Consider the following 20019-nt stretch of genomic DNA (forward strand, 5'->3'; position numbering starts at 1 on the left):
CAAAAAGTACATATTGATGCTAATTTTATTTGTTATTTGCTGGTTTTCTACATAAAACTTGGTGAATTGATTTCATTGTGTAGCATTAGGACTTTTTTAACAGGATTCTGTGATAACCGATGAGCTATGAGCTAGCTAATTACAATAGGTAGATATGGGAAGGTCTAAACATGGACTAAACATGAGATAACGTGTACGTGTTCTTAGAATGAACACAAAACGACAAACTTTGATGTTTATGGAAACTCACCCCATAAGAAACAGAAAAGTAGCCTATTCTTGCAGATCTTGATGCCTCCAATGAAATAAGTCGTTCGGGCACACTTTCTCTTTGTCGGGATCTTCTTTGTGGATGTAACCATCTCCGAAGTTTGCACTGTCTGTCTGTTTGCCACTAAATGTTACGGATTTTCCCCATTTCTCTGTCTTTATCCCCATCAAATGTTACTATCGATGTAGCCTCTGATATCTTAGGGTCCAACTCATCTGACGCCAGTCCAATACATTCTTCCTCGTCGTCATCTTCGCTCAGTTGTAGATTAGGGATATTATACAGTCTTATTATGCCGCCTTCATCGTCGCTCAGATCGTCTTCAGATTCAGTGAGCGCTTGTTCATTAGCATCCGGATTGCCGAAGAAGTACTTCAAAACATTTTCGGTGAATTCATTGAATTTTGGAGGGCGGGGGCAATAACAAAAGAAACAAAAGCCGGCTTATCCAGTATGGAAATACACAGACAATGAAACACCCCTACTGCGTGCTAGAATCTCCGACAAACAAGCTGATTTCAACCTCAAAATGTACGCTTTTAAATATACCAATACTGCTATCTCAAACACAGAGAGGCTTCTTTGTGATCTCAACTAACAGATTCTGCAAAAAAAACGAAAATCACAAATGTTGAAAAAAAAAAAAAAACGCTTCTTTGTCATTTTGCTCGAAAGTTGTGCTGCCGACTTGTGTCACTGGTTTCCGTGATGGGTCACATATGTCTGTACAGGGCGATAACTGCCGTAGACATTGATGGGGGCTAATCCCCTCAAAAATTAGAAATCACTAAACCATTTTCTCAAATATTTCTCATAGTAGTGGTGTCCCAATCCTTAGGGGAATATTTTCTCCCCTACCCCTTAACACTCTGTTTCAAGGGACAAGGGGAAGGGGTAGGCAGAAGGTTAAGGGAAGGGGTATAAAATAGTATTGGGATTGGGCCTTAAAGTACAGGATAAAGATCAGGATAAAGACATGAGTCCCTCCGAGATTTCAGCCAAATGAATATTGAGTGCAAATTCCATAGGGATATATAAATATATAGAAAAATATGAGGTGGCAAGAATGACCTTATATCTCACACTCGAAGACTCACCATTATGAGGCTAAAGGGCCACAATATTGATACAACTATTTCAACTAAAGTAATATGTTTTGCATAATATCTAAGTTAATTATTGTCTAAAACAACCCCTTCAGCAATGTTTGTACCATATTCTTCTTTGATAAAAATAATTAACTTTTATTAAGTGAGTACATTGCAAAGTGGATCTTTAAAAAAAAAAACAAAAAAAACAGGAATATTTAATTATAAATGAAGAGATTATGAAAGATTCTCACACTGCTTGGAGATCTTATAGTATCTTAATATGACTTTTACAGCATCTCAATTAAAAGACTTGAGTGATATCATATTTTCAAATTTGATGTTTCATAAAAAATATGGTGATTATCTCTTTTTACTCCAAATAGCATCATTTTCATATTTTTCAGTTATTGAAAAATGATTCTCATTTGCTTCATAAGTCTATAATCATTTTAAATGTGCTTTTTACACAAGTCCATCTTTAGCCCCACTGCAAACTACCACACACCGGTCACAAAATCTAAATTATCAAATAAAATTATTATAATTATAAATCAGTTTTAATGTATGTTTGTAAATACACGTATGTACCATTAAAAAACAAAAGTAAATATGTATAAAAAAAATAAAACACAGATAAATGATTGCATAAATACAACATGGCAAATCTTTCTCTAATTCAAGAATAACATATTTACATGTACTCGGTGACACGAAGACTAGAATATTTTAATCAGTTTGAAGAGTATTTATATAATAGGAAACAATATTCATAAATGCACCTTTCCCTAATTCAGTGTGATAAAAAAGTGATATCCATTATCCAAATATACCTGCCCTCTCAACCTCCCCACAATCTTAAGCACCAGAGTAATGTCTTAGTTACTGTAATGTTAATCTTAATATTTTAACAATATTGCATGTATAGTACTACAAGATATTTGAAGAATGAAAATGATAAACTAGTTCAGTATCAGGAATCATTTGAGTAGAGAGCATTTAAATTATTTTCTTATCTTGTGGTTGTGCTGGCAAGTTAAAATCTCTATAGCAGTGATCCTGGTGTATAGAAAAAGGATTGCTCACACAAACACACACAAACACACTCTCAACCTAAACCTTAAACACAGTCTTAGAGATCATTCATGTTCTACACTCTTTGCAGGCTGAGTAACTGCAGTATTGGAGAGGAAGGCTGTGCTGCTCTGATTTCAGCTCTGAGATCAAACTCCTCACACCTGACAGAACTGGATCTGAGCTGTAATAAACCGGGAGACTCAGGAGTGAAGCTGCTCTCTGTTCTACTAGAGGATCCACACTGTAAACTAGAGAAACTATGGTGAGTGTTATTATATTATTGAACACAACAAAATGTGTGAAAATACTACCAAACAAAAAAATGTAATGTTAAAGGGATGGTTCACCCCAAAATGATAATTCTGTCATCACTTTACTTTCTTCAAGGCATTTCAAAACATTATGACTTTTTTGTGGAAACTAAAAGACATTTCACTATTTTCAATAAAATTTTCAATAATATTTTCACTATTTTCACTCCATCATGGAGTAAGGTGTGTGCCTGTTTCCGATGCATCAGTTGAAGATGTACTTCTTGCGGTTGGTGAACAAATTGGATTTGAAAACATAGTTTTTGACTCGCACATGTTTGGGGTATTTCTTTTCGCGTACAGCATGAAGGAAAGTCATACATGGTTTATGTGAATACTGGCAGTCTAAAATGTTTGAAGTTCGGAGATATCTTGCATAAGAAACATTTTCATCCATATAAGAAGCAAGTTGAAATAAATGAAAATGCAAATGAAACTTTAGTTGTTTTACCAACAGAAAAAGTGCAGAGAATAGAAGCAGGGAAAGATTAGGCTGATACAGAAAAAAACGAGGATTCAAATTGCGATGCTGTGCAGGAGAGTGAATGCAGGCCTATAGTAAGTAAAGTAGTTGAAGAAAATGCTGGAAGAAGTGTTGAAGAAGAGAGGTCTGATGCAAACAGTACTTTTGAAATGGAAAATATAGGACAACAAGGTGAAGATCACTCTTTTGTCTCACAGAGGAAGAAGGAATTGATCATGGAATAGAGGAAGTTGAATAGGATGATAATATGAAAAGTCTTCTCAGTGTGGGGATGAACATCTGTACACTAAAAGAAATCATTGATTTTCTGGATGAAACTTTTTGGATGAGTTATTTTCAGAGGTTAACAAGTTTTTAATTTCAGTAATAAAATTACAGAAATCAGTAGATTTTGAGGTACTTAGTAGAAGGAAAAGGTTTAGACTGAAGAAAATCGTAACAAAATTAAGGAGAGAAAAATGTCCGGCTATAAGACTAATTAACCCCTTTACGTGCGAACATCGCCGACGGCCCCAGTTTATTATTGTTTCACTTTCACAGCACATTAAACATCACTGTCTTACTTCATCTGGACAAACTGTGCATCAATGGAAAGTTTAAAGACTCTAGTTTCGATATTTGACCAATATTTTGATAAAACATTGTTGCAGTGACAGATATTTAGTGATTTATGTCAGAAGTGCAAAATAATAAATCCGTATTATGCCACATTTTGAATAGAAATTAATCACTCACTCATATTCAGTCACGTCAAGAGCGGTTTATTTGTGTTCACATAGACTCACTGAACAGCGTCAATAAGGATTTTTAGACCAAAGATGCATATCTGCGGAGATATATGGATATATTTACTGATGTTTACTTCATATTTCTTCAGACAGAATCGTCATTTCTATTCATTTTCCACGGATTTACGCGATCAGATGATAAACAGCCTCTCCCAGCGATCTGTGTGTGTGCGCAGTGGTGTCAGCTCGTGCGGTGTGTGACTCAGACTCTGATTGGGCCTTGCAAGTGTCAATCTTACAGTGTCATATATGGACACCGCCACATCGTGTCACATGCTTCCTGCACACTTCCTGGTAGTTATCTGGCCAAAACAACACTGAAACACCTCTGTACACACGAAATATCCAAATAATAAACCCGCGATTACGATAGTAAAGCTTGGTATGAGAATTTCTTGAGATCTGGGGCGTTTTTATTTAAAAAAATCGAAAATGTACATGGGAAATGCTAACTTGTGCAGCGATGAAAAAGGCTACAAATAACATATTTTTACAACAGTAAACGACCAAATTCCACCCCTGATCGCTAAAGGAAGTTATTATAAACACTCGATCGGCGTTTAAAGTGAGTTTTGAGTAAAAGTGTATTAATAATTTCATAAATTGTCTGCTGTAGCTAGATGCTAACGTTAGCTACAATGCTACTAATAGCAGGTGCTTTTCTTCTTCATAATGCATTTTTGTCTCAATAATTCACGTAAGGTCGTAAGAAAATGTTTTGTTGTATTTTTATAGTAAGACTTTTGATAAATAAGGGCTAAATGCAAAGAGAGACTGAAGTGAGATCGCTGCTTTGTTGCTTTGTAAAGCCTGAAAAACCACAATCAAGGCTAATAAAGGTGGAATAAAAACAAAAGAATAATGATAAAAGAATAATGCGGATAATGTGTCATACCTGGCGGAGGTGTGAAAGACTCGTTTGGTGAGAACAATACAATCATGAAACGGGCAGTTTTCACAGCCAAACACACATATAAAACACACATCAGTGTTTACATGTGAGATCTTACAGAGATGACAAGGGCCATAAATCAATCTGATTTGCCTTCTCTAAAAACACACATGACATGGCCTTAGAAAATATTTCATAAAATTCACAGTTTTACAGATTCGATTATGACATTTTTTATGAAGTTTTGGAAGACTTGTGGCCTTAGCTACACTGTGTTTTCAAACTCATTTCCTACATCAACAATTTTTTAAATACATTTAAAACATATGTTTTTAATATTTTTATTTTTGTTTTTATGTTGGAGCTTATATATCTCTATTATCATAACAGTCTGGGTGATTCTGATTCCTGAACAGTAAACTTTAAAGTGTCAGCTTTGTGAACATATGTTGATTATGTATCTAGTCAGAAAGAATCATGAGCAGAAACCTTTTTATTTTGGGTATGTCATTTCTGTCTCCATGCCAAAAAAGGGGGGTTACTAGTAAGGGGTTAAGACTAATTATGTCATAAAGGGTGAATTTTCTCTTCCATCTAGTTGCATGTCGGTAGTGTGGGGTACGTGAGTGTTTTACGGGTGAAAAGAGCAATTGATTTCTACTTTTCTTGGGAAGTTAGGTTTTTTTTTTTTTTTGCCAGTTTCCTTTTTTTTATTATTAATTAATTGATTATTGTGTTTGGCCTCGTGGTGAGGTGTGAGAATGGAGGCTCACCCGAGCGGGAGGGATTCCTCTTTTTCACTCCATCATGGAGTAAGGTGTATGCCTGTTGCCGATGCATCAGTTGAAAATGTACTTGTTGCGGCTGGTGAACAAATTGGATTTGAAAACATATTTTTTGACTCGTGCATGAATAAGGCAATTGTGATCTTCATGAAGAAGCAGTGTTTGGGGACTTTCGGTGGGTAACAGAAGTGCATGGCCGCATAAATCGTGCACACCCATTCGGTCAGAGATTATTCCAGAATTTAAATATATTACGTTTTATTTTTTTAAATGATGGAAGATGAAAAATACAAGAAAGGAAAATTAAACAAAATTAACAGCAATGGATATGGAAGATAACATTGCCACCATCCTCACAGATACAAAGATGATGGCCACGGAGATGAAGTCTGAACTGAGTAACTTTCGAGACAGAATCAGGAATGACTTGAAAAGGGAGCTAGCGGACATTCGAGAGGAAGTTCACCAGAAGTTAAACAAGGTCGAAACCGATCTAAAAAATACAACTGACAGAGTGAGTGATGCTGAAAATCGGATAGCCGATTTTGAAGAATGGTCTGTGGAATTACGAGAGGCATTGAGCCAGTCACTATAAGCTCAGGAAAGTTTGCAGTCAAAGCTAATGGACATTGGAAGCAAGATCAACGAGCACAAGCATGGCAAATTGGCAGAACCACCAGGAATTAATTATGGAGAAGCTACAAAGTTTTCACCAGCCAAGATAATGCTATTTCATGCATACTGAGTTTTTTTACACTGTTAAAGAGTTGGATTCCCATGCTAAACATGGACAAAGTTTCAAAAATTAAGTTGTACGTTTGAAGGAGTATTTTTGTTCCAAAAATACTCCTTCCGGTTTGTCACAAGTTTCTGAAAGTTTTTTTCGAGTATGGCTCTGTGTGACGTTAGATGGAGCGGAATTTCCTTATATTGGTCCTAAGGGCACTTCTGCCAGAAGAGCGCGTGCTCCCGTATAGCAGAGCACTGAGAGCACAACAGACATTCACGGATCAGAGCGAGAGCATCGCGAAATGTCACAAAAGAAGTGTGTTTTTGGTTGCCAGGGCAAGACAACCCTGCACAGATTACCAAAAAAAAAAAAAAAAACCATCAAGGGACCAGTGGACGCAGTTTATTTTTAAAGAGCATCGATGGAGTTGTGCAAGTGTTTTTGTTTGTTCCCTGCATTTTGAAGATGCTTGTTTTACAAACAAGGCCCAGTTTGACGCCGGATTTGCATATCGTTTATTTCTTAAGGATAATGCATTCCCAACGAAAAAGGGTCATGATCGTGTGTTGGAACCGCAGGCGGTGAGTAAAACTGCTTCAAATATCTCTGTGTTGTGAACTTAGCTATCGCCGCGTAAGCACATCAAGTAAACCTCTTGTACACCTTTAAAGAAAAAAAAAAGACGACATAAAGTGGAACTTAGTCATTTTCCAAAACCGCTGTGTAACGGAGGCCAGCGAGTTAGTGCTGTGCAGGTAAACCTCCCCGATCTCAAGAGACGCACTAGCAACAGACACTAGTGGCAGTAGCCATTTAGTCTCCTTGTTAGAGGAGACCCGGGTTCGAGCCCTGCTCGGAGCGAGTGTGAGGAGCGTCATAAAGGACACGGGAGAGAGGGGTTACATAAGCAAATATATACAGTTTCAGTACATACCACATAGAGACACTGTTGTAGTCGTTGCTGCTGCTGCTCTCGTTCAGTTTCAGCCTCTGGATCTGATTCTGGATCATAAATATACGCTGAATCTGACTGTTAGCCATGGTTTGTTTTGGATGATGTTTTTTTTTTTCTCACGGTAATGTCACAACTTCCAGACGCTCTCAACGCAAAAGCCTACTCGCGCTTCGTGATTCTTTAGCTCCGCTCACACGTCACGCCTACAGCCGCTCGTGTTTTTCCGAAAAAAATCGGCACAGTTTATTTTTCTCTTATAAATATAACAAAACTAAAGACTTTTTGGAGATATGAAGGATGCAGTACTACTCTATAGGTACTCAAGATTAACAGGATATTGAGTGAAAATGAGCATTTCACCCCCCCTTTAAAGTCTAGGCTACATGTGGACTATTAAGTCGATTTCAACTTTGCCAGAGACTGTTATTTTCCATAAATATCCCCCAGCATATTGATGTAGCAATATGAAGGGGTTGTCCTAAGCCTTCAATAAGAAAATAATTGACCGACAAATATGTGCAATATATATTTTTTGGTGTTTCGACATTAAGTGCATAAAGTACATCCTTGAGGATACTATAGGTTGCACTGAAGGAGGCTCTGGGAGTTAGCTAGACTATTCCCCCATATTACGAAGTGTTTATTACTTCTTAAATGGAAGTCTACGTTTGTTTTTTGGCTTATCTTTTTTGTTCTGTGAGGTTCTGATTCCGTTCTACAGTTCGAATGTAGTTCTGGTTTGGTCAACAATAACGTGTTATACAAACAGTGTTGCACTAAAGGGGGGGCTCTGGTCGTTAGCTAGACTACTCCCGCCATATTACAAAGTGTTTATTACTTCAAAAATGGAAGTCTACGTTTGTTTTTTGGTTTGTTTATCTTTTTTGTTCTGTGAGGTTCTGATTTAATTCTACAGTTTGTATATAGTTCTGGTTTGGTCACCAATAAAGTGTTTTACAAACAGTGTTTTGTTAGGGTTTAAATGCAATTTCAGAAATATATGGTGATTACCCTTAATGTAAATGGTTTACACAATCCAATTAAGAGAAGCAAACTATAGCAAAGATGAAACAGGAAATGTTGCATATATTTTGGCAAGAAACCCATTTCAACAATGCAGAACATGAAAAAAAAAATAAAGACTAAGGTTTGATAAGGTATTTTATTCATCCTATAAGAAAGGGAAAAGAAGTGGGGTTGCAATACTAATTTCTAATAATATGAACTTTCAAGTGGTTTCTGAATTCACTGGTAGAGAGGGCCGTTATGTTTTAGTTAAAGGATTTCTAGATCAGAAAGAAGTTACACTAGTTAATGTGTATATAGCCCCTGAGCAGGACAATTCCTATATTAGAGTAATTTTTCAGTTACTTGCCTCTGAATCTTCTGGGGTTTTAATATGCAGAGGAGACCAGAATACTCAAATAAAACCTTGACTTTATTCCTCTAATGCAGGGCTATTCAATTACAAAATCAGTTGGGCCAGATTTTCAAACCAAGAAGGTTAGCTGGGCCAGTTATTTCAGTGGCGAAGCAACTCGTAAAGACACATTTTAAAACCAGCACAAACTAATTTTATTGAATACATGTAATGTTTATTCATTGTTTCTCTTTTAACTTTGGTCAGTTTGCACATCAAAATGTGCATAAAAATACTATAAAAGTTAGGTAGCCCCTAATTTTTCCACTTACAAAAGAAAAAGAAACTGACCTAGGCACCTCTTGCCTAGGCCTACCTAGGCAACATATCTCACCTATCTGATCACAAAGTGCATAAAACAAAATAGTGCACAGTAGTAGATAAGCAATAACATTAAGTTTCCTTTTGAAACAAAATAAACATCTTGCTCACATTTGACCCAGGAACATCTCAAATTGCATAAAAAAGTGCACAGTATTCACAACTAACACAACTAACACATTAATTCAAGGTGGACTACTGCACATATTGCACATACTGAGGGAACATATTTTAAATCACCACATTTGCGATTAGGCATGCCTTTGTTACACATCCAACATAGGCTACAGTTATCCAGCTAATTTAGTGAGAGAAGTGACATTTTTTGTTTTGAACGAGAGCAGTGACTTTAGGCTCATAAGTTGTCAATGCAATCCGAAGGCATTGGTGGAGAGTACGGTCAGTCAGGGAGCAACGAGAGTTGCTTTTTATGGAGTTCATGTGTGAAAAGCTTGACTCACATGTGTAAGTTGAACCAAACATACTGAGCATGACGATCGCTACTTTCTTAATGTTAGGGAACTGATGTACGTTGACATCAGTCCAAAACTTTGTAGGCCCGTTAGTGCAAAGCTCCTGTGCCATGGTTACAGATGACCGCATGTCAACAAGTTCGAGTGTGAATTTCCCTTCGTCAATGGAAGGAACCACTTGCTTTGCTCTGGCGGATAAGTCCCTTTCTATTGCAACAGTGAACGGGTCTCTGACAAAAACGGCCACCTCTGTGGGCAGAAGTCCATCCAATCGACCAGCAAAGTTCATTTTCAACCTCGCAATAAAATCTGTCATCACATCCGTGATTTGTGCGGGGGATGAGATGCATTTGTAGAGCGTCGGAAAATGCAGCATTCGGCCTGTGCTCAAATCAGTTGCGAAAAGGTCCAGTTTAACTGGGAATGCGCGCATCTGTTCCACAAGGTCGATGACAGTTTTGTCTCGGCCTTGTAGTGCCAAATTGAGATCATTCAGGTGTTTGAATATGTCGCTCAGAAAGCATGCATCGGCCATGAAGTTGTCGTCCAGTATGCGACTCAAGTGCGTTTCTGCCTTTTTTTGCTTGCTGCTGCAGAGGAAAGTTATGATCTCCTCTCTGAGACCACAGAAACGCTCCAGTGCTTTGCCTTTGGACAGCCACCTCACGTCATTATGCAAAAGTAGGTTGTGGTGCTGGGCAGACATTTCTGACAGCAGCATGCGGAACAAGCGGTGTTGGAGGCTCGATGTGGAGCGAATAAAATTAATTGTAGCCATCACTTTTTCCATGGTCGTTTTGAGCGCCCCACTTAGTTTTGCGCACAACACTGCCTGATGCACAATGCAGTGTAAGGAGATCAACTGAGGTGCAACAGCGGACCAATGTGCTGCCAAACCATTCACTTTACCTGTCATGGATGGAGCCCCATCTGTCACAAGCATGCACACACGCGTCATATCCAGACAATTGTCTTTAAAAAAAAGCGGAAATTTTCCCAAAGAGTATATCGCCCGTTGTGTGTCCTTCTAACGGTAGTAGACAGAACAGCTCCTCTCTGAAGCATTTGCTGTCAAAAAAACGGACATATATGCACAACTGAGCAGTATCAGTTTTGTCTGTGGACTCATCTACTGCTATAGACATAGTATCAGCTTTCAACAGGTCTCCTAACAGTGTTTCATACACATCTGCATCAAGAAGTTCAACCCTACGAATGTTGGAAGTATCTGACAGGGGTACGTTTTTTATAGCAGATGCCACGCTCGTTTTAATTTTATCGTCATTTATCACCTCATCCACGACGGCCAGCATACAGTCCTTCACGGTTTGAGAGTCTGTGAATGGCCTTTTCTTTTTTGCCAATATCCAGGAAACATGAAGGGATGCTGCGGTAGCTCTCTCTTGGGCTGTGAATGACCGCACCATGGTAGTACTGCTCCGTTTGTAAGATGCAATCAAACTCTGCACTTTTGCTACCCTTTCTTGAGATCCCTCGGGAAAATTGGTGCGGAAAGTCTGGTGTTTCTCATTGTGGTGCCTCCGCACATTGTAATCTTTAAATACTGCAACGCACTCATTACAAATAAAACACATCGGTTTGGCGTTTGGATGCGGCGGTAACATAAACAAGTATTTGTCAGTCCAGGCAGGCTTAAACTGACGGTTTTCATTGGCAATTTTACGTTTTAGTGTTGAGAAAGACATATTGATTGTAATCTAGGCTACAACCGGCGCGCTCTGCATTGTTTGCGTTATTGCTAGGCTACGTGGTCTGTACTACTGTATGAATTTACGTAGGGATGCACGTTTTTGGCGGGACCACGGGCTGGGCCATTTGGAGGTTGCTTCCGGGCCGCATGTGGCCCGCGGGCCACCAATTGAATAGCCCTGCTCTAATGCAATGAAGAAGTTAACATCTAGAGGCAGGTTAACTAAAAAACTTTTGAGGGAGATGGGAGTGGTTGATGTTTGGAGGGATTTCAATCCAACTGATAAACTATTCACATTCTACTCTGCAATCAAAATGTTCAATAGCGATGTTTACATGTATTTTATTTTGTCATTCAGATTTAAAGATTCGGTGGACTGTTTTGTCATGATCCTGGCTTCTTCTCCTCTTTCTCTGTCTCCCTCTTGTGGTCACATACTCACACTATCACGCACACACATCCACTCCTCCGCTCATTATCACTTTCAGCTGTTTCCCCTTTCGTTCCCTTCTCCTCACCTGTCCCTTCTTTTGCCCTTGACTGTCTCTCCTTCTTATTCCCTCTTTCTAGCCCTGTCTTGTTGTCGGATTATTCAATGACCTCTCGTGAGACACGTCTGTTTCCTAGCCCTGTCCTGTCTTTTCCGTGGAATGTAAAGTCATTGCTTCTACTATGAGTTATTTTGTCATTGGACTGTGTATTATCCAGCTGTGCCTGTTTGCTGAGTACCTGTGCAGTGCCTGCCCTTGGCTGTTCACACTGCCGGCTGTCTTCACTGTTTCGGACTGGCTGTATGCATCTCGGGGTCCCTGCCTCTGCCCTTGTGGAAATTTATGTTGTTTTTCTTAGACCCAGTCGTCTGGCTGTTTCTGTTTTGGCTCTGATAGAAGCCTGTGATTTTTGTTCTAAATTATTCAGTGAAGACATTTGCTTTATTAAAGACTGTTTACTGCACCCGCCCTGGCCTTCCATCGTTCTTACCTCTAACATGTTTACATGAGATGTCATCTAATCTGATATGGTGTTTAGATGTGCTCGTTCTTTGGATTCTGGGACATGCTAAGTGGCCTACAATGAAATACAAATTATCAGGGAAAATGTTTGCAATTGCAAAAATATTTTAATAACTGCTTGCACTTGCTTGGAATAAACAGACTAATATGTGAACCTCTAGTGTACATTTGTGCGCTCAGACATGTGGCCAGAACACGATCACATACACACTATGACCATCTTCTATCGTACCTCACTAGTGGTGTAGTTGGGGCCATACGCAAGTATAAACCATATACTTACTTTTCCCCCCGGGCCATTTGCGTATTCTGACTTCTGAAGGTTCAGTATCTGCGTATACCGTCAGTATACCCACTTGTTTTGTATGCTTCACAAAATCTGTTATCTACTATCATGTATTGTTTCCCATTTAATGGTGTACCATACCGTTGTGTTAAACTCATGATTCTTTATTGTAATTGGTGCATTATCACTCCTGTCATTCTACCTTCCCCACCCATCATCTACTGAGTGCACGTGTCCACTGCAGCGAGAGAGCTCTGCTCAAATGCTATCGGGAGCACCGGGACATTTCTGGACAGGTTGAGTTGAGAGCTAAACACCTGAAGAGATGGAAATCTCCCCCACATTAGGCACTGTTTTCAAGTTACACCAAACTGCAAAAAGCTAAAACTGCAAAAGTGTTAAGCTGCGCTACGCACTGCATCTGCCAGCTGCTGGCGTAAACTGCACAAGTCACTTCATCCATTCAGATGTGACTCATAATTAATGATATTGTCGTGTGCCATGAGAACAGTAATGGTGCTGTAGTGATGTTGGCTAAAAACATTCACGATAATGTTAACTGCACGAAGAGGTAAACCGGAAAACACCAACAGGCCTACATAGGCATGTCAATTCAGCAAGGGGAAATGACCGTAGCCTAAGACCCTCTGTAATGCAGCTCTGAAATTAATTGTATTCTGATATATATATATATAAAAAAGGAAAAATACACAATTTTGTGAATTTTGAGGCTTTATGAACTCAGATTCAACGAGCTATCACACAACATTTACAAATGGGTTTTATGAATCTGTTATAATTCATACAAATGACAATTCTGTCAAGTTTTGAATTTTGGTCAAGTTGTTGTTTTCATTGAGCTATTCACTATCATCGTTTCATATGGCAACTTCGTACCATAGAGGGTTAATTATTGTCTAAAACAACCCATACAGCAATGTCTGTATCATATTCTGCTTTGATAAAATAGTTTACTTTTATTAACTGACTACATTGCAAAATGGATCTATAAAACTAAATGTTTCTTTATAAAAAGAAGATTGTGAAAGATTCTTACACTGATTGTAGATCTCATACTAAATTATTATGACTTTATAGCATCTAAACTAAAATAATGTTTATATTTTGTGTGATGTCATATTTTTAAATAAACTTAATAATAAAATGTTCATATTCTTCAGTTATTTAAAGTCTGTTTATTCAATTACTTGAAAACAAAACTGAAAACATTAACAAGACCTTTGCTTTATATATAAGCCTCTAATTTTAATAATTCTCATTTGCTTCATAAGTCTGTCATAATTTTTTACGTGCCTTTTACATTGGTCCATCTTTAGCCTCATTGTAAACTACCACACACCAGTCACAAAATACAAATTATCAAATGAAATTATTATAATTATATTTAAATTTTAATGTATGTTTGTAAATACACTTATATATTATATAAGTATAATCCAAAACAAAACATACAGATAAATAATAACAAAAATACTAATTGACAAATCTTTCTTGAATAACATATTTACATGTACACAGTGATACGAAGACTAGATTATTTTAATCTGTTTGAAGAGTATTTGTATAAGAGGGAACAACATTCATAAATGCTACTTTTTACCTAATTCAGTGTGAGAAAATGAAGAGTGATGACTATTTTCCAAATATACTTGCCCTTTCAACCTCCTTACAATCTTAAACACCACAGTGATATGTCACAGTTATACTAAAGTTTTAATAGTTTGTGAAGAACTACAAAAGGTTTGAAGAATGAAAATGATAAACTAGTTCAGTATCAGAAATCATGTGAAAAAAGTAATACTCATACACACACACACACAAACACACACACACAAACACACACACACTCACATTAAAGCTTTAGCCCAGTCTCAGATATCATTCATGTTCTTCACTATGCAGGCTGTGTGACTGCAGTATTGGAGAGAAAGGCTTTGCTGTTCTGATTTCAGCTCTGAGATCAAACCCCTCACATCTGACAGAACTGGATCTGAGCTGTAATAAACCAGGAGACTCAGGAGTGAGGCTGCTCTCTGCTCTTCTGGAGGATCCACACTGTAAACTAGAGAAACTATGGTAAGGTTATTATATTATTGAATACAACAAATTGTGTGAAAATACTGCCAAACAAAAAAAAAATTATGTTAAAGGCATAGTTCACCCAAAACTTTAATTCTGTCACTACTTTACTTTTCTTCAAGGTATTTCAAAACAGTATGACTTTATTTGTGGAAATGTGGAAAAAAAAATATTTAGAGAAATGTTTTTGTCCACATAATGGAAAGCAATGGTGCCAAAACTTTGGTTCCCTTTAAGTCGGTCACTCTCAACATTACGTTGATGACAGAAGAAATTGGAATATCGCTTCAATAGACCAATCTACTTTGAGTGTTAACTAAATGAGCCAATGCAACCAGCTGCCGCTGATCACCGCGTGAGTATAAGAAGAAGGCAGCAGGTGCAATGCATACCAGCTTTTCGCTTCGGAGCTGAGCGACAGTATTGTTCTGCTCTGCTGTGTTTACGGTGAACTGTGAGTTCAGCACGCTCTCGGAAGCTTTCTGTGTTGGCGAGACAGCGCTTCAGTGGCAGTCATTCCAGTGTTGAGTGGATTTCACACTTCAGGCTGCACTACCCCCTGTCGTGTTGCAAGCGGCCATCTCCCCTGTGCACCTCAGCACTAAAAGCAATTTCCTCTAAAAGAGCTCCATGAGTGCGCCTTTATAAAGATGATGGAGCGTCCTTGTAAGGATGGCGTTTCACCCATGCGTTTCTGAATGCAGTTGTTAACTGGCACCAGGTGATGGCCATGATCACTGTCTCACATGTCTGGGTGTCAAGCAAACTGAGGTGGCCTTTGTGGATGTGTCATGTTCCCATTGCGGGAAGAAGATCATCTCGGAGCTGTGCACCAGGCACAGCTACCTTTAGGGGGAGGCGGAATCCTGCTCCCGCGATCTGGGGTTCTGGAGGCCGGCAGACGAGGACCACTTCCGACAGTAGCGCGGGTGGTTTGAGGGTTGCAGTGGTGGCAAACCCCGCAGGAAACCAACCCTCTGGGGACCACCGCTCATCTTGCTCCTCCGATCCAGGGGAGCGACCCACGGAACGTGCTGGGCCCTCTTCAAGGAGCATACCAGCGGTATCCAGTGGACCACCACTTGACCTGGGTTCCACCTTGCTGCCCCACTGTAGGCATGGCTGTGGTTCTGCTAGTCCCGCTTGTATGGATTCTAAGCACCTGGTCAGGCCTGGTATTGCTGGTTTCCACAGACCGTACGTCTGTCCCCAAGATCGGTTAGCAGTGTTCGACCTGAAGGATTCAAAGGATGGGCATAGCAGTACAAGGTCCTGCCCTTCAGGATGTCCCTGTCTCCCTGCATCTTCACGAAAGTTGCGTAGGCAGCTTTTGTTCCCCTTAGACAGCAGGGCGTTTGCATTCTCAACAATCTAGATGATTGGCTGATACTAACACAATCTCGGGATAAGTTGTGCGAGCACTGTTGGGCCTTCGGGTCAACTGGGTAATAAGCAAACTCTCACCGTTGCAGAGGATCTCTTTTCTCGGTATGGAGTTGGATTCGGTCAAACAGATGGCACGCCTCACAGGCGAAATTTAAATATCATATCGCTCCAGCACTGGCTTTATGGCCGTGTCCCGAGGTGGTCATGGAAGCGTGGCACTCACCGGGTCCAAGTTATACCGGCCTGTCACCAAACCCTCACCTGTGGTCAGATCTTACGTTCTTTCAGGCAGGGGTGCCCCTAGCACAGATCTCCAGGCATGCTGTGGTTTACACGGATGCCTCCACCACCAGCTGGGGTGCTATGTACAATGGGCATGCAGTCTCAGGGGTTTGGACGGGCCGGTAGCTGCATTGGCACATCAATTGTCTAGAGTCGTTAATGGTGCGTCTTGCTTTGAACTGTCTCCAAGGTCACATACGAGGCAAGCACGTGCTGATCCGAACAGCCACCATGGCGAACATCAAACGACAAGGTGGTCTGCGCTCGGAAACTCCATGTCTGGTCCCTGGAAGGGACGCGGAGGTTCTAGGTGACCTACCCCAGGAGGTAGTGAACACCATCACTTCGGCAAGAGCACCATCTACGAGACACACTTATGCCTTGAAGTGAAACCTGTTCGTTGAGTGGTGTTCTTCTTGCTCAGAAGATGCCCGAAGATGCCCTATTGCGGTCGTGCTTTCCTTTCTGCAGAAAGTGCTCGAGCGAAGAGCTGTCTCCCTCCACCCTCAAAGTCCAGGTTGTCGCTATTGCTGTGTAACATGACCCTGTGAATGGAAGTCTTTAGTTAAGCATGACCTCGTCATCAGGTTCCTTAGAGGGGCCAGGAGGTTAAATCCTTCCCGGCACCCCTCTTTACCCTCTTGGGACCTGACTCTAGTGCTTAAATCACATTAGAGCCTTTGCATTCAGTTGAGCTAAAGTTTCTTGCATTGAAAACTCATAATCTGCATCAAGAGGGTAGGGGACCAGCATGCATTATCGGTCATTTAAATAATATGGTAAGACACACCAGTTTGTAATATCAAGCAGCAAAACAACCTGTTTTGTACAGCTAAAAATAGCTGGAATGAAATGAGACCAGAAGAAAGACCCATAAAAGTCCAGAATAATCAAATATCTCAATTAATTTTAATCAATAATTGTGATTAGTTACTAATTAGAGACTCATTCTAAATGATCACTTGAAAATTAGAGTCAGAATAAACAGAGCTACACTAAAACTTTTAACTTGATCCAAATTAAGTGAACTTTAAAGAAGTGCAAGTAAAATATATGTCATATTTATACTATAGTGTTACTCTTATTTTAACATTATCACCTATATACTATTACAAACTAGTTCAGCATCACAATCAGGAATCATGTAGGTAAAGCAGATTTAAATGAATGTTTTAGCTGCTGGTAAGTTAAAATCTCTATAGCAGCGATACTGGTGTATATATTAGTATTGCTCATACAAACACACTCTTACCCTAAAGCCTAAACACAGTCTTAGAGATCATCCATGTTCTTCACTCTCTGCAGGCTGAGGAGTTGCAGTATTGGAGAAAAAGGCTGTGCTGCTCTGATTTTAGCTCTGAGATCAAACTCCCCACACCCGACAGAACTGAATCTGAGATGTAATGAACCAGGAGACTCAGGAGTGAAGCTGCTCTCTGCTCTACTGGAGGATCCACACTGTAAACTGAAGAAACTACAGTAAGTTATTGAGTCAATGCTTTCATTTATTATCTTGTATTAAAGCAGATCTTAGTGTATTTTATCTTTCTCTTTATTGTGCAGTATTTGACAGTGGAAACTCCACAAGCTCCAAACAACTGAATCAAAACAACTAGTCTTGAACAAGGCTCTCACCTGGACATTAACCCCCTGGGGTCGAAGTCCACACTGGTGCTGTCTGTCACGTATTTTCTTGATGACTGCAAATAAAAATAAACATACTTTGATCATTTTTGATTTAACAGATAAGAATAAGCTATCTTTTTAAACTGCACGGGGTTTAATTTATTTGTGTTTAGTCATAATAATAATAATTAGGGCTGGTAAGCAAATTTTAAATCTAATTAATTACATGATGTGGTGATAATCTAATTAATCGCACATCAAATTTGGAGAAATTACTATGAAAAGATAATTTAAAGTCATTGTTGTGCAAAGCATCAAGCAGAGATTACAAAAAAGTAGGTTCAGAAAAAAAAATTGTTTGATAAAATGTATAACATATACTCTTTTGGACCATTTGAAGAGGGATTTAAAAAACTAGATTGGAATGAGACCCTGTCGACAGACAATTTAGAAGCTGCCTCTGAATGTTTAATGGTAACAATTAATAAGATCAAGGGTGAATTTAGTAAAAATGTCACTTTTTCTAGAAAGAAGCAGAATTTGCCTTGGTTAAATGGACAGTTATGGAAGTTAATGAAACAGAGGGATCATGCTTTAAAAATAGCAATTAAATCAGTGTTAGCTCATGACAGAAGGACATTTCAGCACTTACGTAACAAAGTTGTAAATGAATTGAGAAAAGCAAAAGCACATTTTTTTATTGATCTTATAAATGATGCAAAGGGGAATAGTAGAGAAGTATGGGAGAATATCAATAAAGTACAAAAGAAAAATAATAAAAACCATAAAGGTATTGAATTGCAGGTTCATGGAAGTTTAATTCAAGATAAGCATCAAATTGTAAGTGTATTTAATAATTTTTTTATAGACTCAGTTCGAGATTTAACACATGGATTTGGTATTAGAAGTAATGATATTATATTACCAAATCATGTTCTTACTGTTTTTAATAATTCTGAAGTATCTGAGTCCTATATAATAAAAATTCTAAGCCAGTTTAAGAGTTCTAGGGCCAAATATGTTTTTAATTGTGATTCTTTATTTATTAAAATGCATGCAAATGTTCTTAGTACACCTATAACTCATTTGGTTAATTTGTCAATAAAACAATGTCATTTTCCAAGTGCCTGGAAGTCAGCAGTAATAGCACCTATATTTAAGAGTGGTGATCCTGCTAACATAATTAACTATAGACCCATCAGTATTTTACCGATTATTTCTAAAGTAATTGAAAAGGTTGTTTGCAATCAGTTAGTAGAGCATTTAAATCATGGTCTTTTTCCATTACATTGTATGCAGTTTGGATTTAGGGTACATCACTCTATGGAGACAGCGAACTGTTATTTTGTTGAACAAATTAAATCCAGTCTTGATAGGGGTGGTGTTGTTGGTGCTGTCTTCCTTGATTTTAAAAAGGCTTTTGATACCGTTAATCATAATGTTCTTTTATCTAAATTATCAAGGTTTAATTTTTCTACTAATACATTAACATGGATTGAGTCATACCTAAATTTAAGAAAACAATGTACACGAATTAATGATGCATGCTCACCATTCCTTGACTGTAATATTGGAGTTCCGCTGGGGTCGATTCTTGGACCGATTTTGTTCAGTTTATACATTAATGATCTGCCTACAGTTTGTCCAGAGGTCCAGGTTCAGATGTATGCAGATGATACAGTTGTTTACACTTATGCTAAGACAAAAGAACAAGCTGCCATCAAACTACCTGCTGCATTGAACAAATGGCTATGCCATTCTTGTCTTACTCTTAATGTGAGTAAAACTGTGGGAATGTTTTTTTCGATCAAGAAAGTTGATGAGTGTTGTCCAGATATTTTAGTTAAAGGAAAGGTAATAAATATTGTTGAACATTTTAAATATTTGGGTATGATTATGGATTCTAACTTAAATTTTATAAAACATATTAAAAAGGTCTCTAAAAGCACTAGAGCAAGTTTGAGGATCTTCAGAAATATTAGGCACCAATTACGGCTGCTGCTAAACTATTTATGCATAC

General features: G+C 38.6%; 1 long non-coding RNA gene across 1 annotated transcript; it reads left to right on the plus strand.

Annotated features, from left to right (window-relative positions):
* The first annotated feature begins 2641 nt into the window (after nt 1-2641).
* LOC113039804 (uncharacterized) lies at nt 2642-18115 on the plus strand. Its single transcript, XR_003275076.1, has 4 exons — nt 2642-2698; nt 14529-14702; nt 17679-17852; nt 17937-18115. It is a non-coding gene; the product is annotated as an uncharacterized LOC113039804 (long non-coding RNA).
* The last annotated feature ends 1904 nt before the right edge of the window (nt 18116-20019 follow it).

Source organism: Carassius auratus, chromosome 22 (genome assembly GCF_003368295.1).
Source record: "Carassius auratus strain Wakin chromosome 22, ASM336829v1, whole genome shotgun sequence".
Classification (NCBI taxonomy): Eukaryota; Metazoa; Chordata; class Actinopteri; order Cypriniformes; family Cyprinidae; genus Carassius; species Carassius auratus.